Source organism: Oryctolagus cuniculus, chromosome 2, assembly GCF_051225735.1.
Source record: "Oryctolagus cuniculus isolate XC-2025 breed Fujian yellow rabbit chromosome 2, ASM5122573v1, whole genome shotgun sequence".
Classification (NCBI taxonomy): domain Eukaryota; kingdom Metazoa; phylum Chordata; class Mammalia; order Lagomorpha; family Leporidae; genus Oryctolagus; species Oryctolagus cuniculus.
The window spans coordinates 188557469-188580097 of NC_142868.1; the positions used below are offsets into that span (position 1 = coordinate 188557469).

A 22629-nucleotide genomic window follows, 5' to 3' on the forward strand; every position below is an offset into this window, starting at 1 on the left:
TCATTAATAAGGTTGGCTAGATGCTTCCATTACACATGAATGATCTTTGTAGGCAGAGCAATAAAGAGGACTGAGTCATTTTCAGAAGTCACATTGAAAAATGACTTTTGAACATGGAAGAACTGAGCTTGTCCAAGTAAATTATTTTAAAAAGTTTTACTTGCGGAGTTATTTATTACTGTGTGGAATCTCACTCCTGTGGTGGAGGTCAAGGAAAGTGGGCACACAGGTGTCTGCCTATTTGCACAGGCATTAAAAGAGTGTTGTAAAATGAGCTTCAGCCTTTTCAGTTACTGTCTTTTTCTTTATAATAATAACCTCTTCAATTTTACAAGGTCTATATTATTTTTAGGTAAGAAAACACTGTAGAGTTCATGTTTTATTGTTCCTTACAGTTATATAAATTATATTTGGCCAAAACAAATGTAATTCCTACTGTGTGAACTGGAAACCCAAAATGTTGATTTTCCTCAAGTTATAAACAATGTGAAGATATGTTATACTAGGTCACAATTTTCCAGAGCAGAGCAAAATATATAACTCAGTTTTAATAACAAAACTGCATATATCATTAAAGTTTCCTACTCCACACAGAATGTATTATATTACTCTGCCCAGCAAGAGACAGCCTTTGTGTGGACCACAATTTCTAAAATACCATTTGATTCAATGGAAAACATTTTAGCCATTTGTTAGTTTAAAGAATGCTGTAATGGTTAAATGCTTATGGAAATTCTGCTTTGTCTTTGCTGGTGAATATTAAATTTCTTCTAAGCTTGAATGCCACAGATTTCGCAAACAGCAGGTCTGAGTGACAATGCTTTTGGCCTTTTTCTGACTACTAGAAGTGTCTTCCCACTTTTGGCGCCTTGGAAACAGATGTCTGCAGCTTTGTCACAGCAATGAGCCTTAGTTACACACATAGTAAAGCGACTTGAAGCTGCATCTAATTATTTACTTACAAAGTTACCTTTCCAGATAGTCTTGCAATTCCCCAAGCCTGGGACCAGGAGACATTATTTCTGTATTCTGGACCTCTGATCCAACACCTACCATAGATCTGTAGGTCTAGAAAGGTTGAATGAATGAGTAAGTGCTGGGGAAAGAATACCACCAAATCATCAGTTTATCCACACAACTGTTCTTCTTGGAAAAATTCCAAACTTTAAGAGTTTCATAAATACTCTCTTTATGTCACTAATTGTATTCAAAAAAGATTATTTCCTTTATTATAAAAATATAATAGATGGGATTATATTTAGTCCACCTTCCTTATTTCATATATGGGGCTGTGGGTTTCTAGACATAGGAATCTTCTTTGCTCTTGTTGATGTCATAAAACTGATCCTAATTACTTTCATATGTTTTATCAGTTTGATAGGAAAATAATTCTAAGCATTTTTAAAATGTTTACTTATTTACTTAAAAAGCAGGGTGAAGAGAGAGGGGTAGACAGAGATAGAGTCAGAGAAAGATAGAGAGATCTTTCATCTGCTGCTTTACTCTCAAATGTCCACAAAACCCGGGCTGAAGCCAGAAGCCAGGAGCTTCATCTGAGTCTCCCACAAGGGTACCAGGGACTCAAGTACTTGAGTGATTGTCTGTTACCTTCCCAGGAACATTATCAGGGAGCTGGATTGGAAGTGCACAGTAGCTTCAACTTGAACTTGCACTTTCATCTGGGATGTGCGGGTCCTCAACAGTGGCTTAACCCACTGTGCCACAATGCCTATACTCAGTTCTAAATATTTTGACAAGTTCAAAAATATCTAAAGGGACCAAAAGGTATATGAAAACATAACCAATATTAAAATCATTAGAAAAATGCAAAAATCAAAACCACAATGATGTATTACCTCACACATGCTATGATGCCTAATTTTACACACACACACACACACACACACACTCCACACAGCAGAGGACTTCATAATGTTTGTGAAGGGAAAGTGTCATGCAGTAGTGTAGCCAGTTAAGCCACTCCTTCGGATGCATGGATCTCATATCATAGTGCTTGCTTCAAGCCTTGATTACTCTGTGCTTTGGGTCCAGCTTTCCGCTAATGTACCTGGAAGGCAGTGGAAGATGGATGGAGTACTTGGGATTCTTGCTACCCACAGGATAGACCTGGATGGAGTTCCTGGTCCCTGAGTCCAGCCTGGCCTAGCCTTGACTGTTGTAGGTATTTGGGAAGTAAACAAACAGATGGAAGATAATATGGTCTCTGTCTCTTTTTCGTCTCACTGTCTTTCAAATAAATATATGTTTTCAAAAATAGTTTGTAGAAAATGGATTTGAAAGGAAAATTTATTTTGATCCCAAAATTTTTGAGAATCAAGTGTTTTTTCATAATATGCATTTTCCACGAACTTTGATTCTCTCTCCCTCCCCTTTTCTCTCTCTCTCTCTCTCTTTCGTGTGTGTGTGTGTAAATTAAATCGATCTTCTGTATATAAAGATAATTGAAAATGAATCTTGATGTGAATGGAATGGGAGAGGGAGCAGAAGATGGGAGGGGTGCAGGTGGGAGGGAAGTTATGGGAAGGGAAGCCATTGTAATTCATAAACTGTACTTTGGAAATTTATATTTACTAAATAAAAGTTTAAAAAAATTTAAATATGTTGAAAACCATGTGGAAAAACTTGGACCTTTGTAAACTGCAGGTGGCATTTCAGAATGAAACAACTGTTATGGAAACTGATATGGTCTTTCCACCAAAAAAAAATTAAAAAGAAAACTACTAAATGATCTAACAATCCTACTGGATATATAAACAAAAAGAATGGAAAGTAATGACTCGAAGTGGTATTTGCATTCTTAGATTCATGGAAACATTACTCACAGAAGTCAAAAGGTAGAAGAAACCCAAATATCCATCAATGGTTGAATGGACAAACCAAACAAAGTAAACACATGCAGTGGAATATGATTCAGCCTTAAAAAGTAAGCAGTTATTGTCATATGCTGCAAACAGACAAACTTTGAGAACTCTTTGCTAAGTGATCCAAGCCAGTTTCACAGAGACAGATACTGTCCTTTCAAATCCTTGTTTGCATGGACTAGGAGAGGTAGAAATAGAGAACTGAGGTTCAATAGGCTTAATGTTTCACTACGATATTTTGCCCCTAAAAGTCACTAACCTGCCCAAATATTACAAAATTCATTTTGCTTTCTAAGTTTCAGGCTTTTTTTTTCAGTTTTTTTTTTTATGTTTCTACAAGATTTTATTTTTTTCTAAGTATTTTGAGTTTTGCAATGTTTTTGTTATTTTGGATGACTTTTAATTTTTCTCATCTTTTTCTTTTTTTTTTAGTATTTGAACACTTTAATGAATTCTTATTAATGTCAAGTAATGTCAGAAAATTTTCTTAGGTCTTCTAGTTGTATGATTTAGTTCATAAAAGTAATGACAATCTTTTTTGTACTTGTATACAGTATCTCAAGGTAATAGTCATATTTCCATAACTGTTAGATTAATAAGGCACAGAAAATGCATGTATGTTTTGTTCTTTAATATAATTGTTATCATTTATATCATTTAGAATGTTGCAATCATTGGTTTCAGGTTTGTACAATATTATTTATCACATTTTATGTATTTATTATATATAGAATTTTCTTAAAAATAGATTTTCAATTTCATTCAAAAACATTTGACATTTATTGAGATGATAACATATAAAGTCTTTTCCCCTTTGTCTTACATGAAAAGGTCTACTATGTTTCCAGGATAATTGTATTCTAGTCACTGAGGGCATCTCAGAGAAAGGTTAATGTAGTCCTCCAGAATTAAAACCTGCAACAGGGAGACGAAGAGAGAACTCTACATACATACATACATACAGGAATTTGACTTTAGAAGGAAGAAAAGAAATAGTTCTTCTACCGAGAGTGCTCATGTTCTAGAAATTACCTCAAAGTATACTTCCATATGTCAAGGGTGAGGTCCCCCTTTCCTGTCCCTTCCATAGGGGGTGGTAGTTAAGACATGCAAAGGAAGAGACTGGTTTCTCTGCCTGTTTATCAGGATTGGAGAATGGAAGCTCAGTGGCTATGATGATTCAGAGGAAGGGGCTGCAAGCAAGAGACTAGCACAGGAAAATTGGGTCCATGGATAGCAGCAATCTGGGATAAGCTAGGAAGCCAGAGAGACACTCATTCCCACATCATTTGGGGTTCTGTGGTTAACGACATGAACATTTCGAAAAATTTGCATTTTATTTTTAAAGATGTATTTATTTATTTTGAAAGATTTACAGAGATAAAAGGAGAAACAGAGAGGGAGGGAGATGGAGATCATCTATCTGCTGGTTCTTTCCTCAGAACTGGCTGCAACTGCCAGGGCTGGGCCAGGCTGAAACCAGGAGCCAGGAGCTTCATCCTGGTCTCCCACATGGGTGGCAGGGGCCCAAACACTTGATCCATCTTCCTCTGCTTTTCCTGGGCCGTGAGCAGAGAGCTGGATTGGAAGAGGAGCAGCCAGGACATAAACTGGTGCCCATATAGGCTGCCAGCAACATAGGCAGTGGCTTTACATGGTATGCCACAACACTGGCCCTCAAATTTACATTTTTTAAGACTCTTTTTTTTTAAATTTTAAATTGTATTTATATGAGAATCAGAGAGAGAAATAGACGATAGACATAAATAGAGAGGGAGAGATATCCCATCTGCTGGTTCACTTCCCAAATATTCACATTGGCTGGGGCTAGACCTGGGCCTGGGGCAAAAGCCAGGGGCTGGGGACTCCATACAATTCTCTCACTTTGGTGTCAGGGGCCCAATGGCTTGAGCTATCATTGCTGCTTCCCAGAGTTTGCCTAAGCTACAAGCCGGGGTCAGGGGATGGAGCTGGGTACCACACCCAGGTACTCCGATATGTGACATGGACATCTAACTGCTAGACTACATGTCTACCTCCTCTAAAAAAATGTTCAATGTTGAGCTTTCTTGTTCCTCTCAATATTCACAATATTCATTCCAAGAAGAGCTTTATGCTGGCAGCCCTTTTGATATTACCTTCCTTTCAAATGCCCGAGCATTTTCTTTCATAATATCAGATGACAGTTGCTCTAAACAGAAACAACAATAGTACAATCAGGTAAACTGGGAATCTCAAGTGTGAGAACGAAGAAGGAAGACACAGCCACAAATCATCTAATACATAAGGAAAATCACCAATGTGGAAAAGAATTATGGAACAGTTGAGGCTAGAGGGAGATAAGTAATAAATATAAAAACAGAAGGATATCTACAAATAAAAACAGAATTGCTATGGACAACAGAATGAGTTACCATGAAAATAACAACTGTGACTAAAGAACATTTCAAGAAGCCTATCAACATTTTAAGATATTTATTAATTAAAAATATCATTTTGAAATCCCCAAAGAATGAAAACAAATTAAAAAGCCAATTAATGATCTAGGCTGCAGAACAAAGAAATACAGTCCTAATGAAATATTAAAGGATAAAAATAATGAATGAAAGAAATATCTAAAGATATAAAAGATAAACCTCAATGTTCCAAAAAATTCATTGGATAATTACTTTTAAACTTCTGACAAAATTCCAAATCTGGAAATCCATCCACACATAAATAATAATTAACTGAGAAAACAAGAAAATGCTACTTCCAGATGTGCAAAGATTAGAAGTGAAAACCCTAGCCCTAAAAACAATAACGTTACAGAGCATTCTTGGTTCTGAGCGCGCATGGTAGAATCTAGTTTCCATATAGGAGTGAGAACACAGGAGATTCCTGCACACATGGTTCGAATGCGGTTGTCCGTCTGGTTATTGCGGGCAAATAGTCATGTTGCGTTACACATTTCTTCCAGCAAAAGAACATTTTCCTTCACATATGTGCTGGGCTTCCTGGCATGCAGGAGGAAGAGCAAGATGGCCTGTGTGGCTGCGGCGGAGAGCAGGATAGGACAAGCAATATCAGAGAGGTAGTACACAACACAGCAGGGCATCCTAACAGTCAGTTTTGAGCAGAAGGACGTGCTCTGACTTCTTTTCTCTGATTATGCTGGCTTCCGTATTGACCAGAGTAGCACAAGACAGATATGATGCTAAGGGGTCGTTCCAGAATCTCCTTGAGTCAGAAAGCTATGGGGGAGGTGATGGCTCCTAACGTTCATGAAAAATGCGCATTCTGAACAATTATGCCTGAATTTCATTTTGTCTAAGCCAAAAGAAACTTGTTTTTTAATTCCACTCCTCTATGAATTTCTTGGTGCACCTTTGTATATTCAGCAGCATCAGAATTTTCCTACTGTCTCCTCAAATTAAGGCTTCCATTTCTTCCCAGCAATGTCCAGACAACTTCTATTCTCCAGCAATCCTTGTAGAAAATTAAACAAACAAACAAAGACTAGAGGTAGTTTATTTCTTCCAGTTTGTAATTAGCATTCAAACACCAGATCTAGCCATGTACCTGGCCACTCCCCCCATTTTTTTTTTCATTTTTTTCCTCTAGTCTAACCCCATTGCACTATATTCTGAGGACTGTTTAAGACATAAGGGAAGGCTTAAAAGTATTTTCATCATACTTGGTTAACATTTTTTGAAGGTTTGGGCACTTAAAATCACAGACTTTCGTTATTTGGAATATTTATCTATAATACACAGTTCATTCCCTAGGAGTAGTAGATAAATGAGGCACCACTCCATTATACATTTGTTGATGTATGCTTCAATAGGGGAAGTGTGCCTCTTTTACCCATGTGAAGAGTGTACACATTAAGTTTGTTTTGTTGCTATGTGTACTGTTTAGTCCCAGGATGCCTTGGACTGGAAAGAAGCCCTGTTAAGTGACAGACAGGGTTACACAATTCTACCTTCTTGGTAAACTGTCTTGGGCCTCAGTGTCCCCAGCTCAGATATCTGCATATCAAGAGACTTGTGAGTCTTGCATCGTTCATTTCGGTTTGATCCAAAGCCAAGAACTTTTACAGAAGCCTGTATCTGGAGCCTTTTTCCTAAGCAACTTCCACTGTTGTAGATGTTGCCAATCTGTACTCATTACTGCAGCTCCTGTTGACAGGAAATGGGATACTGACCCTTTTCAAAAGAAAAGCAATGAAAAACCATTCCCTTGCAGGTGGAGTTTTCTGGCTCATGTAAGGATTAGAAATGAAATTAGCCGTTGGAAATTTCATTCAGGTCAGTCCAAACACTGCAAAGTACAACAAATGCAGACCTTTCCGCATTGGGTAATCAAGTTCAATTTCTCCCCTTGTCTTTGCTCCAATGCAGACAGCTGTGAAACCCTTACTGATTGCCCTCCACATACCCCATTGCTGCCAGAGTCTGCAGAGATAAAACATCCCAGAAGGAGCTCCGATCCCTGACCTTGCATGGTTTATGATCTAATCTGAGAAGCCAGAGTCACCAGTACAAACATCCAGTGAACAAGACAGTATATGATAGAGTGACTGGCCTTAGGGTTTGGACAATAAGGAGCTCAGAGCCAACAACAACTGCTCAGTGCATTGTAGAGCCAACTTCTGGAGAAATAGGGATATGACAAAATGGCATAAATAAGATGCCTAATTTGGATGTTCAATTTCCCTGTAACAGATCAAAATCGTTTTGAAGTAGTTATCACTTTAAAATGAATTTTAAACTAATATGCACCCACTCTAAAACAACATTCTTATTTTGGATGGATTTATTATCCATCCATCACCTTGATCCACTCCAGCAAAATGATAAATGATTGATCTCAGAGCTTTCTGCACATTGTTCCCCTGTTCAAACACATAAATGGCTTCCTACTACTAACATCAGTCAGCCTCTGCTTGGAGTCTCATAGATTTCTCAGCAGGGTCCTGCTATTAGACCCTTGGAGTGAGGATGCTAACACGTCGAGAGGCACACCCCAAAGACTCAGACTCCAGACCAGCTGTTGCAAAAGCAAGAGGATTTATTTGGTGTCTGCACACACTGGCCTCCTGAAATCGGGAGTCCAGAGAGCGCCCCCAGTACAAGCCACACAGTTTATATACCCGCAGCGACCAATCAAAAGCACTATAGAGTCCATGCACACAGCAGTCCAATCCGTGAGCTGATCATGTGAAGAGCATGCGTCTTCTATCCAATCAGCTACGGGATCACACGGGAGGCATGTACCTCGTCGCCATTTTGTTGTTTACTTCTTTAGTAGTTCCTTTCCCTGCCAGCGCCATCTTGTTCACCTGGGGGGGTGGGGGGGAGGCGATGTCTCGCTCCCTTTGTTCCCCTTGTGGGAGAGCTGCGACCCGCTTCCCACACTGTTATTTGAGTATTAGGAGGCATACAAACTGGGTTAGGTCTTAGCACAGTCAGGCACAAGTGTCGCAGCTAGCTAAGCTTAGGGTCCCTTATTTTTATAGCTGCACCTAATTCTAGCTTTGGGGGAAAAAGTTTAGGGCTATAATTTTTTAACTTTAATTTTTTATTTGGTGCAAAGGTAACTTCTTGTTTTTAATGGTATTGGCTTAGGTCACTCCATCTTGGTTTGATTTTTAAGGTTCTTCACTGCCTCACCCACCCAAGTCTAATTTATAGCAGAGCTTACCTTTCCAGACTCCCCAGTAATACTCATCTCTCCCATCCCACAATAAAGGATGCACCATTCTATGATGCCATGTGACCATGAGAGTTTGTATAGATGACCATGTATCTGATTTCACTGTTTCCCATGGGCATGTGTTATCTTTATAGTTGGATGACATGTTATTCTAATATAGCCACATGTAATGTGATTGGAAATGCTTTCCTTTCCTGTACAATAGAAAACACATAGTAGATGTTTAAATACTCTGATTGTCTTGAATTGGGGTGGACTTAGAGCATAAGGGAATTGCCGGGTTCAAGGCCAGAACTAGATTAAGGCAATTGAGTGAGGTCTGCAAATCCAAAATTTAAGGTGGCACTTTCTTTCAGATGTGGACCCTGCACTTGTGTGACCTTGAATGCGAATGCCTCCTTAAACTGTGTGTCCTAGATACTTTGTCTTTTCCAAATAGCAGTCTGGATGAGATGGAATTATGAAGCATTTCGGCACAATCTGTCCTTTTAAAGTAAGACTAGATACTGACTTCGTTTTTTCCACAGCTGTTCATAAGCACGACCCACATGTTCCTATGTACACTAACAAGCTAATTCCATAAGAATGATTTCCCAACAATGGTGGCAAAACCATTAGGGTTAAGTTGCCACCTCCTGCTAGGCCTGGAATCAGATCCACTCGACATTAATACCTAGCTTCCCTCTTCACCTTTTAATTAGTCACAACTGAAACTAAAAATATTATTTGGCAAAGCTATAAAAATAATAACAAGAAGAAGGGGAAAAAACAGGAGAAAAGGAAGGAAAAAGAGGGAAAAAGAGCACAGGATTTTTGTGAGAGGTTATTGGAATTGCATTTATGAAAATGCAAAGCTCTAAACAAAAGTTGTCATCATTTTTATTGATGATGATAGTGATTTGCTTTTCAAAATAGTTAATTTATTTAGAAAGCAGAGTGACAGAGAGTAGGAGAGACAGACAGACAGACCTTCTATCTGCTGATTCACTCCCAAGTGGCCTCAACGGCCAGGGCTGGGTTAGGCTGAAGCCAAGAGCCAAGGCTCTATCCAGGGCTCGCACATGTGAGGCAGGGGCCCAAAACTCTGGGCCATCTTCTGCTTTTTTTTTTTTTTTTTTTTTTTTTGACAGAGTGGACAGTGAGAGAGAGAGAGAGAGAGAGACAGAGAGAAAGGTCTTCCTTTGCTGTTGGTTCACCCTCCAGTGGCCGCCACTAGAACCCGGTGTGCCGGCGCCGCTAGGCGGAGGATTAGCCTGTTGAGCCACTGCGCCGGCCTGCTGCTTTTGCAAGTGAATTAGCAGGGAACTTGATTGGAAGTGGAGCAGCCGAGATTCAAACTGACATCCAGATATGGGATAGTGGCTTCACAGTAGTGACTTAGCCCGCTGCACCACAACACTAGCCCCATGGTTGGATTTTTTGTGTTTATAGTTCACAATAATTGCCCAACGATAGAATTCTGTACAAGTCTCTCTAAATGCATACATGCAACACACTATATGTTACAGTGCTTGTACATGTCTTCCATACATATTAATGACAGTGAGAGATTAAGTTGCAAGTTCTCCTGAGGGGCTCCAGCCACTAAGGGAAGAGGATATTGAAAGGTGCCACTTAGAAAGTGTGTTTGGATTCAAGGTTTATGCACCTGTGATAATTTGTTTTATTCACCTTCACATCGGACAACTTCAAAGTTAATGCTGTCATTGGTACCTGAAGCAAAAACTAAAATCCCAGTAGGAGGAACAAATAGGGGGCCAAATGACACATTCAGGTTTGAGTTGCTTGTGGCAACAAAGGGGGACTGTGGATTTCTCTGAGAGAAAGAGGTCACTTTGAAATGAAGGGGTCATTTCCTAGTAATTCATACGCAAGTGACAAAACGCATACCCTATATGTCACGATGCAAGGCATTCATGTGCTTTCTGAAACTGCTCCATTTAGGTATCATGGGCATGTGTGTGGTGATACACTTGGGAAATTCAGTGAAATGGTTTATGAGTTAAGACCACTTCGATCATTAGTGTTTCCATGACCTATTCTGGCAAGAGTAGGCTGGCATGGAATCAATGAACACGTGTATGCATAGCTCTGAAACACAAATGATCTTACCAACAGCAATTAGGCAACTGTGACTGTATAACCCTGGTTTAAAAATAATTCATGAGATCAAATCTGAACAAAGAATAGAAAATATCTATAGCCATTTAAATTATGTATGCTATCAAATCGGGTGTCTTCCCAGGATCTTCATGAACTGTTAGCAGTAGGAGTAGCATATGAATATGATGTTTTACATATTTAGTGTGAAGAATGAACTAATTTTTTACTCAAGCAGAATGAAAAAAAATGATTTGTGGGTTTTGTTTGTCTGTTTCTTAGGTAATTCTTCTGCTTGTGTCTCCTGAAAATATCCACATATACTAGATCTAGAGGCAGTGGTATTAAAAAGAGGTTCAAACTGTATTCTAAAAAAAGTGGCCTTTAAATATGATTTTAAGGAGAAAAGAAATGAACCAATGAAATAGTCTAATATTAATAGTCCTCTAATAATTTAATATTTAGGACAAGTAAGCAAAGCCAGATGTTCAGTGAAATGTCTCCCAGTTGGGTCACAGTCTGAACATTCTCCTCCAGTGTAAACACTCCAGCCTTGTGCCCAGGAGTTAGAGTGTGGGCCAAGGACCAAGTCACACAGCTTTCACTGCCCAATGAGCGTGCAGTTAAAACTAAAATAACATGGAATAAAAACATGCTAAAAAACAAACTCACACACACACGCAAAGAAGGAAAAAAATCTGGTATTAACAAGTCCAAATTCTCTTCTATTAACAACCCAATTCTTTTGGTAGCCCACCACACTGATGACTTGAAGCCTTCCAGGACTCATTTAAGAGCCTCAAGGAGTCTGATTTACTTCTCAATGGCCCATTCATCCTTTGAACGTTTAGTCTGTGGCCCTGCAGTTATAACCTAAGCTGGATTTCATACATGAAAACTGACCTCCAGCTCCCGATACTTTTGCCAAGTCCCCGCGAAGGCTCTTGGAATAATTTAGAGTTTGCCATAATGACAAGTTTAAGATTCAATTATTAAGTGTAGTAATTTATTTTTACTATGTTTGTAAAGTGGCTTTCGCCCAACTAATTTCACTGCCCTTCACAGCCAGAAGGCCTGTGATAGCAATGATGATCCTCGCAGTAACACAGCGCGCAGCTCCCTCTCCCTTGTTTAATGCCACGTCAAACACAAGGATTTCTACGGGATTCAGATGGAGACATTTCTCTTTTGCCTTAGTTTGGGCAAAAAATTGATTTCCTTCAGATAGCTGTAATGGATGGTGAGGACGGCAGAGAGCAATCAGGCACAGCTCGAGGCCAATGCCAGAAGTTTCCCAGAAGGATAAATCTTGTTTCCTGCCTTACTTCACAGAATTAAGCCTTAAACAAGTCATGTTCTGTGGCTTGGATGCTGTGTTTATATCAGCTTTGGCTCCCTGGCTCGTGGCTGGGAACATTGTATCGGTCTGTAACTCAGCAAGGTTTTCCTGAAGCAAGAAATCACTATCCCGGTGTCTTTATCTCTCATTCCATTTTATTTGTTCTATTAATACTAGCAAACGAGCTCTGAATGGTAAATGGATTCATAGGAGACAGTGACATTGACCAGGTGCAGTCTGCAAAGCCAATGATTTAGCGCTCTGCTTTGGTAACCGTCTTTCCCAGGAGTTGTATGAAAGATGCTTCTTCATAAAGGGCTTTGTTTTGGAAAATAATAGCAGCACCTCATCTGTGGACGGCTCATTCTCAGTTGGTTCAGTAGGAAAATCTTTGCTGTGGAGTCCAGGATAGGCTGAGACCTTGTGGTCTCTCTGTGTCTTAAATGAAACCAAATCCTCTGGGAATTGCATTCGTTTATGGTTAGTAACAGGCGACTTCCTGTTTCGAAGCGAAATGGGCTTGAAGAGGCTTATAAAAAAGACTCAAAAGGTTTCTTGGACATCAAATGACTCCAGTAAAACATTTTGATGAGTTAAGTGTAAATGCATCAGCAGCATACGGATTAAATTCCCTTCTAAATAAACATTAACAGAGAACATGTTTGGCAAAATGCATTTTTGAGTTTTGCAAAACTGAAAACATTTGAAAAAGGAGTGTGAGATATTTGATGAACTCAGAAAGCAGCCGATTGCCCATCCCATACTTGAATATTTTCTTTGGATGTTCTGCAGATGTCAAATAAATTAGGATGCAGATATTAAAACCTATGTCTGCTGTGGAAGTGAGCAGCTGCCTGTCAGTTAGGACAGTGTTTCTGTGGATACCCTGTTCATGGACGTGTGGCTGCTTGGAGCCTGGGGGACCTGTAACCCTTTCCTCACTCTCAGGCTTCATTTCTTTCCTGGAAGCAGCCTTGCAAGACTTTCTGTGATTCACAGTTCTGCTGGTGAGATAGTTCGCCTCCCAAATAGGATACCAGCTTTGTTATATATCTGCAAGGACACTCGGTGCCACTATGCAGGTGACAGCCACAGTGCTGTCTTTAATCTATGGCCTTTACTCCAGAAGTCACTGTCACATCAACTCTCATTGCCTCCTGCCATCTCTGTCTTTTTTTTTTTTTTTACATACTCTATAAACACAATTTATTCACCCTTTGGAATGGTGGAAGTGGCAATGGAAGAGGAAGAACAAAGCAGAGATATATTTTTGAACAGAGCCTCAATGGCACTTGGCAACTAAATGAAGGAAAAGGCTAATATGACCACACAACATAAGTTCTGGGGATCAAATCTGTAGTGAAGCCACTGAAGGAGAGAACCGCTTTCAGAAATCTCTTGGATTATAAAGTGTTAAAGAGAATAAAAATACACCGCTGACATCGTTTTTGAAAGTACTCAGCCCAGAACAACAAATCAGTGCCACACTCCTGAGTATGTACTCACACTGACTGAGGATCCTCTGGTCTCTGAATACACATGCAGAAAATGGATTCTAAGAAAGCTATTAGCAAATAAATGCAGGTATTTTGTTTAAATACTTAAAAGATTAAAGATTTAGCCCAGTGTACTTTGGCAAATGATATTGTTTATAGCAAATGATGACCCACAGCCATATCAAAAATTATACAGAGAATTAATATAGTACTCATTAAAATATTTATGAAAGCCTGTGTAAGTAGCACCCACTTCTCATTGTGGCTTTATTCCACAGCCTGACAATCATTGGCATCTTTCTTCTGCCACTTTCATGCATTCATTAAATGATTTCTCACTAAGATCATGATATGGCTGATTCTGTTGACCTTATTTCTATTTTCAATTTACTCCACATATGGTTACCAGAGTTTTCTTTCAAAATGACTAGTCTTGTCATTCACCTGTTCAATAATCTTTGATGCCTCCCAGGTGTTTCCAGAATAAAGCCCAAATTCCCTAACTTGGTGTTCAGACTTCTCTGGTCTGGCCCTAATTCAGTTTTCAATTCATGTCCTACCACCTCATAATCCAGACAAATTCCCTGTTTCCAGATTCCACATGTTCATGCACTCTCATAGAACTTGGTACTTCTCAACAGTTTGCACACATGTAAATATTTGCAAAATTATTTTGTTTAAACATAATTTTCTCATCAGACTCTCAGCTACATGAGGTTAGAGGTTGTGACAGTTCCAGGTATGTATGTTCCCAGGGTTTAGCATGGTGACTGGACCATTACAGAAGGCCTGGGATATACGTGAACTGATGGAGTCACCTCTCTGTTCTTGTGTCATTGGCTGTACTTATGTTTCTTTCTTTTTTTTATTTTTATTTTTTGACAGACAGAGTGGATAGTGAGAGAGAGAGACAGAGAGAAAGGTCTTCCTTTGCCATTGGTTCACCCTCCAATGGCCGCCGCGGCCGGCGCACCGCGCTGATCCAATGGCAAGGAGCCAGGTGCTTCTCCTGGTCTCCCATGGGGTGCAGGGCCCAAGGACTTGGGCCATCCTCCACTGCACTCCTGGGCCACAGCAGAGAACTGGCCTGGAAGAGGGGCAACCGGGACAGAATTGTACTTATGTTTCTATCACAGCACTATGAAGCAGATGTTTGGCTACTTGGTGTTCTTACACCTAGTCTTTGAACCTAGAAGTCTGAGACCACACTTCAACTTATCTCTGTATTCTCAGCACCTGCAGAATTTCTTAGCATACCCTGAATACACAACAGTCACTCAATTTGAATGTGAGTATTTGCTTCTGGAATAGGTCCTGCAAAATCACATCTGAGTTAGGTGAGTCTACAGCCATGAAGGATGTCTTGAGTTGTGGCTGTCACTATTACATTTATATTTTAGGGCAAGCAAGCTTTATGCCATGTGCCACTCCAGGTTTCAGAAATTATTTTATTGGAACACTCTTTTCATATTGTCTATGTTCCCCTTTACACAATGGCAGAATTGAGTTATTGCAGAGGTGGATTATCGTCAAGTCCTGAAATCTTTACTGTTTGGTCTTTTTCAGACAAAATTCATTGATCACTATTCTGGGGAACAATACAAATTATAATATAAATATATCTACATATAACTTATGATAGTGTCATCTTCACAGAGTTGTGATGAGCAGTAAATAAAGTAACATTTACAAAGTGCTTGTGTTTGGGACATATTCTTTTTCCCAACACTGTTAGATGTTATTATGGTTATCATGAAAGTATCTGCCAGATTCTGTCCGCAGCCTCCACTGGAGGGTGAACCAATGGTACAGGAAGACCTTTCTCTCTGTCTCTCTCTCTCACTGTCCACTCTGTCAAAAAAAAAAAAAAAAGGAATCAGCTTAATACACGCCCCAGTGATGTGTGCCTCCCCATCCACAAAATAGGGAAGCCAATTTCCAAAGGCCAAGCTCTTCCTGAGAAACTGTGGGGAAACAGTTCCCGAAGTTTCTGCTGATATGGACAGAGGCTCAGGCCAGGGGGAGAAGCCCAATACCAGGACCCCCACCTATATCTGCAGGACAGACTCGGGGAATTGTCCACACTGCCCATGATGCCACCCCAGAAGAGATTCCCAGGTTTGCTGGTTACTGAGAGTTCCCAGTCTGGAGGCAGAATTATTTGTAAAGTTTAACCAGCTGCCAAACTATCAAGGCTTGAGGAACTCAGGACCTAACTGTGGTTATTAGAATGTATGCCTGGTGCTGGTTCTGTAGAACAGTAAGTTGATCCTCTGCTTGCGGCACTGGCATCCCATATGAGCACCGGTTCTAGTCCCGGCTGCTCCTCTTCCAATCCAGCTCTCTGCTATGGCCTGGGAAAGCAGTGGAAGATGGCCCAAGTCCGTGGACCCCTGCACCCACATGGGAGACCTGGAAGAAGCTCCTGGCTTCTGGCTTCTGGCTTCTGATAGGCACAGCTATGGCCGTTGTGGCCATTTGGGGAGTGAACCAATGGAAGGAAGACCTCTCTCTCTCTCCCTCTCACTGTCTGTAACTCTACCTCTCAAATAAATAAATAAATAAATAATTGCATGCCCCACAGAAGCCACTGGACTTGGAGAGTGAGTCCTTCTATCAAGCAGGGGAATATAATGCTTCAAGGGTTGTCGGTCCAAACTGTGCACGAAGAAGCAATTTATTTGTTTTGTGGGTGTTTTTCTCCTCTGTAAACATGATCTGAGGCCAAATGATTGGTACATGCTTTATAAACGGGAAATATAAACACAGACATTCTCTTCCAAAAATGGATCTCTTGGACTTTCCTCATAAACTTGCCCTCTGTTATGAATTCTGACTTGCCATTAACAAAAATGTTACACCTCTAACATTTAGAGTGTCAACCCCAACATCAAAGAGAAGAAATGTTGAAAATGTTGTGAGACATCATAAGAGATCCCAAAAGCTGTTTCTGCTTTTGTTGAGGGCAACGCACTTACACGGTATGCCTTCATAAAAGAGGAAGGGGAAAAGGTATGAGCATCCAGGTGGTTGCGGAGCAGGAAAGAGTTGACACTTTGAAGAGGATTCTCATTCAGCCACGTGTCCCACGATCTCAGCTCATATCAGCTGATATTTCATTTTTCAGAGTCATTGCTGTGTTTCTCTATTTTCTTCTCGTAGTTGACATCTCTTTTACAAACTGAATACAGTTCCATTTTAAAGGATCATTTTAATAGAGTCCAGAAATATTAATGAAGTATCTATACATTGAGTGTGTTGAATGCGTCTCCAACTTATTTTCTTCTAAATAAATGGTCTTTCTGCAATAATATAGTTCTTCCCCTAGCAACACATCTGTTCTTGGCTCAACATCCTCCACTTTTTCTTCCTAAATGATATTCTTCAGCTGGATTAGAGAATTACAACAGTGAAACCATTCTGGAAGAAGAGCAGTGTGTGTGGGGAAAGCGTTTAGCATGTAATGCCAAGGGAATGCACTTGAGAGTCCAAAGCTAGTCCCTCCTTATGCATGAATCTTCCACAAATTTCAGAGTAGAGCCACTACAGTCCGTTATGGAAACAGTGTCCTGATTAAGGGACCCTGTAGTTGCCCTACAGGGTCACATTTGTTGAGAAAGTCTAGGTTTCTATTTCTGGTTTACAGAGCACTTTTCAGTCAATTGGCTTTGGATCACATGCACGTAATGGGGGACAGAGAAGATCACACACAGCATCATGATCATTTCTGTCCTTATCAGTCAGTTGGTGCTCAACTGTAGAGACTGCTCCAACTGAATTTATGATTTGTTTTCCTCTCAACCGAATGTAAGCTCAACAGGGGCAAGAATTATGTATCTGACGATGTGGAACAGTGCCTGACACACAGGAGCTGCTTAGCAAATAGTGATCATTGTTGATGATGTTGGGGCCAGTTGCATACCTAATGTATGTGAAGCAGAAAAGATCATTATTTTAGACTAATTCCTCTTCTGACAAGATTATTTTCATATTTCAGGGGATGGCATTGTAGCATAGTGGATAAAGTCACTGCCTGTGATGCTGGCATCCTACATGGGCAGTCCCGGCTATTCCACCTCTGATCCAGCTCCCTGCTAAAGGCCTGGGAAAAGCAGCAGAAGATGGACAAATTACTTGGGTCCCTGCTACCCATGTGGGAAACTCAAAGATAGCTCCTGGCTCCTGGCTTTGCCCTGGCCCAGCGTGCGCCACTGTGGCCATCTGGGGAATGAATCAGCGATGGAAGATCTCTCTCTCTCTTCTCCCTCTCTGTGTAACTCTTTCAAATAAATAAGTAAATCTTTAAAAAGATGATCATATTCCAGGAAATAAAGCAAATGATACTAAGGGTGAAAAATAGCAAACAATGACTAATATATTTTATTTATATATAATCATATTATTAAATTTTATATCAATACTACAGTTCAGAAAGATGAATTCCTATACAACTATTTATTTAATATTTACCAAAGAGTTCATGCTTTTTGTTTGTCTTTTAAATTTTATTTTAAATGCAGAGAGACAGACAGAAAGAGCTTTTCCATCTACTGGTTCACTCTCCAAATGCTTGTAACAGCCAGAGATGGACCAAGCTAAAGCCAGAGGCCTGGAACTCAATCCAAGTCTTTCCCATGGGTGGCACGGGTACAACTGCATGATCCATCGCCTGCTGCCTCTGAGAGTAAGCATTAGCAGGAAGTTGTATTGGCAGTGGAAAAGCCAAGTCTCAGATTGTGTAACCTGAGGTGGGATGCAGGGATCCAGGCAGCCTCCTTACTGTTGCACTATAACTCCCTCCATGAATTTTTATTTTTCAGTTACAGCGTAATAAAAAGATGTTTTGTGTAAATAATTGTTTAATAACTAAGTGAATTTTTATAAAAACAAAGATCTGAAAAGACACAATGAAGTCATAACAGTGACACAATGTGGTTTTTGTTGTTGTTGTTCTTGTTATAAGATCTCCACGAGTGAGATCCCAGTGGAAAGAACAGGTCATCAAAGAAGGAGGTACCTTTCTCTGAAAGGAGGAGAGAACTTCCACTTTGACTACGACCTTGTCTAAATATGATCAGAGTTGGTGAACTCAAAAGGCTTCCATAGCCTTGGCAACTCATGACAAGAGCCTCGGGTGACTACTGACGCCATAAACAAGAGTGTCAATTTGTTAAGTCAACAACAGGAGTCACTGTGCACTTACTCCTCATGTAGGATTTCTGTCCTTAATGTGCTGTACATTGTGATTTAATGCTATAACTAGTACTCAAATAGTATTTTTCATTTTGTGTTTCTATGTGGGTGCAAACTGTTGAAATCTTTACTTAATATATGCTAAACTGATCTTCTGTATATTAAGAGAAACGAAAATGAATCTTGATGTGAATGGAAGGGGAGAGGGAGCAGGAAAGGGGAAGATTGCGGGTGGGAGGGAAGTTATGGGGGGGAGCCATTGTAATCCATAAGCTGTACTTTGGAAATTTATATTCATTAAATAAAAGTTAAAAAAACTCACACACAAAAAAAGATTTATATTATTTGAAAGACAAAGAGAGAGAGAGAGAGTGAGAGAGAGAGAGAGAGAGAGAGAGAGAGAATCATCCATCTGTTGGTTCATTTTCCAAATGGTACCAAAGGCCAGGGCTGGGCCAGACTGAAATCAGGAGCCAGGAACTCCATCCTGGTCTCTCATGTAGGTTGGGCAGGGGCACCTGTACCTGGGACATCTTCCACTGCCTTTACAGGTGCATAAGCAGTAGGCTGGGTCAGAAGCAGAGAAACCAGGACTGGAACAAGCATATTGATAGGGGATGCAAATGTTGCAAGTGGCTGCTTAACCTGCTGTGCACCAACACCCACATCACAATGTTTTATTTTGTTGATTTAGTCTACAGTTTTGCTACAACTAATTTTTTTTAAATTTCAACTTTGTATATATATATATATATTCAAACTCAGTAAATTTCTATCTGTCAATTTAAATGTTTTATCAAACATAAACTTCATCAATGTATCTCCCAACTTGCACTCTGATTCACTGATTTTAATTCTAAAAGTAAATAAATACTCCAAGCATTCACAAAAATCATCAAGTTCTGTTTCTGTTTCTTCTTCTTTAAAAATCATGTTGCTGTCATTGCTTATTTTAAATTCACTGCTTAAACACAGAAAATGGCTAGTACCTTAAAGAAGCTGGATACAAATTGTACATAAAAGAGTTTCACCAATTCTGAGCCACTGTTATTTTCCAAGCATATACATGGAGAAGAGCCTATGCGTGTAAGTACTAATTATAGCTGGGAAGTCTCTGAATTAACATATTTAGAATGCAATATTTATCAAAGAATAAGTAATAAAAAGTTTTTACATTTTAAGCTTTCATATATTTTATATTTTAAAGATAGTTTTATTTTATTTAATATTTTAAATAAATATTAAATACTGAGGAAAGTGGTCTATCTACTTTTTAGTTGTAGGATTTTTTCTTTGGATGAACATTGAGCCTATGATTATAAAGTAAATTGAAACCATGCTATCACAAAACATTTAAAGAAAAAAGAAGAAAAGAAAGGAAGGTGGAGGGAGAGAGGAAGGAATTCATTGTCTTGGAATTATATCTATGAAATTCATGAAATTTGTTCTCTATAAATTAATAAAAAGTATAAAAATATTAAACATAAGTTTATGAAATATTTCAAAATTAACTTTTATTACATATTCTTTGGTCTACATATTAGAAAATGTTTCTGTAAACATAGTATATATTTTTAAAAAATTTATAATACTTATCATGTTATATACTTATCTATTACACATTATTTCTGTGACACTACATAGTGTAATATATAAATAAAATTATAAATTAGTATAAATATAAATAAATACTTACATGTGAGCTGCACAAATAATATTCATAACTATATATGTACTAATAATTAAATTTGTAATTAAAATCACAGCGCCTGCTTAGAATCTGGACTGACTTTTTTTTCTGGGGAGAGGTACTTGGTCACGGTTGCTGTTTAGAATTGCTGGTGCACAGCAAGAATCAAGAGTAGAACAGCTGGAAGCTGATCTGTTATCGTGTTCAAGTTCTCTGCCATGCTGTTAAGTTTCGGCTCTGGTGCTCTGCTCTTAGACCACCAGGAACCCTGAGTCATCCCTCCCCGTGGTGCCCAGTGCCAAGCATCACCGACCACATCACACTCAGCGGCTGAAGTGAAGGACTCTTGAGGCGTGCACCCCAGTGCAGGGGCTTTTCTTCTTTAAGGGACTACGGAGGGAGGTGGCGATCTAACGGATTCAGCCTCAGCCTGAGGAGACATCTGATGCGCTGCCCAAGCGCCAGTGCCTGGCAGCTCGGGGATCCGCACGACACAGCTTGTCTCTGCCCGCAGAGGGGCGGCCAAGAGTTCTCAAGGTCCAGGACTATATTAGGAAATATATGCGCCATTGGAACAACAAACATGTTTGTTTCTTCCAGCACAGTCTGCTCTGCTTATCTCAGACACCTCCCTCTCTTCAGCAGAAATCACAGCCCTGGGAGGTTTGGGAAGACTTTACTCTAAATGAGGTCTTATCCTTGGTATTTGTGAAATCATTTCGAGAGAAATCATTTCCCTGAGACCAGTGAGTTGTCTTTCAGTCACTTTCTGAGACTGAAAATATTTAATCTTAAAAAAAAAAATAAAGGAAAACAGCTGAGTACAAGAGGCATTCCTGAAGGTGATAGCAATAGGTTTATTACCTGTCACTCAGTTGCTCAAGTCCAAGCCATGCCTGTTGTCACAATTCTAAGCAATCCTGCTGATTCTGTCGTGAGAGCTCTGTGCCATGGGGAAGACAGCGAGCAGAGAGCACTTGAGTTCATGTCCTTGGGCTGCTCGTCTTTTACAAGTCTTGGTTCAAACAGGGCTCTGAACCAGTGGGACACATGAGTGGGCATTGTGACAACCACAGTCACACCTGATCCCAGGGCCAATCCTTCATTCCTATTCTGAGATCTGGCACAGAGTTTTGATAGTCACTTGCTCTTTGTGAAAGTTCCTTAGTTTGCAGTTAGTCGCAAAATGATGAAAGTGTCCAATCATTTCTACCAGATGAAATTCCAAATTATATTTAAAGGCACGGTTATCCTTCCCCCTGTTGGGCCTGTTCTGTGCAATCTTCTCAAGCAGGAAAGAGTGAACTTCTGTGTTTCCCTGCTCTGTGTTTGTGGCTTTGCTCCCTCAGCTGAGGACCAAGGCTTTGGATTTTTTCTTCCAGAAATGGAGAGAGGAGATCAGACAATGAGGTATACAGTGAGAAAGGCATCAGTTGGTTGGTGCTGTCAGATTTTCTTCCTCTTCTGAGGGATTCGCTGTCCTCCCACACCACCAATGAGGTCTCCTTGCTGTCCCGTTCTGGATGGGCCTAAAGGGTCACCATTCAGCCTTTGGGCTGCTGCAAGCCTCCAGCCTTTGTCTGCTGGGCCTCCTTGACCTTCAGCTGGCCTCTTGGGGGCAGCACAGCAGACAATCCCTGATTAACATTGTCTTGTGTAGACTGTGTACTCTTGCTTAGGTCGTCTCACCCGCCCTTCAGAATGTCATTCCTAACACATTTTATCTCAAGATCCTGGATGAAACAGAGACAAGTTCTCATTTTAATATAACAGCCATCTAGTTCATACTTGCCAACTGATTTCTAACTTACAAAATGCTTTTGAAAGCCATATATGCATAGACAGTAAAAGCTTAACGATGCAGCAAGGATATATAACTGAAGGATATTTGTCTGATTTTGTGACGCCAGTTGTAAGCCCAGAGCAGACGACTTTGAGTTCAGATGCTGCTAGGGAGCCCTGAGACTCCTTCTTCCAAGCAGAATTCATGGAACCCAATAAAATACCTCTGTTCTGGTCATATTGCCCATTCACATACTCTGCAATGAAGGATACTGTCTCACCTGCACGTTAGGAGTATTGTACCAGAATGGGAACAAAGATAATTCTAGAAGTGTAACTAATAAAGTTACATTTGAAAAACTCATGAAAGACAATTACAAACAATTACTGATAACTTCATAATCAACAAATCAATCCAAGTACAATTATCCAGGACAATTAAAATAATTA

At 39.8% G+C, this 22629-nt stretch overlaps 1 long non-coding RNA gene across 1 annotated transcript; it reads right to left on the reverse strand.

Annotated features, from left to right (window-relative positions):
* Positions 1 to 5342: 5342 nt before the first annotated feature.
* Positions 5343 to 20761, reverse strand: LOC149128186 (uncharacterized). Its single transcript, XR_016230555.1, has 2 exons — positions 20404 to 20761; positions 5343 to 6350 (listed from the first exon to the last, which is right to left on the reverse strand). It is a non-coding gene; the product is annotated as an uncharacterized LOC149128186 (long non-coding RNA).
* Between the last annotated feature and the right edge of the window lie 1868 nt (positions 20762 to 22629).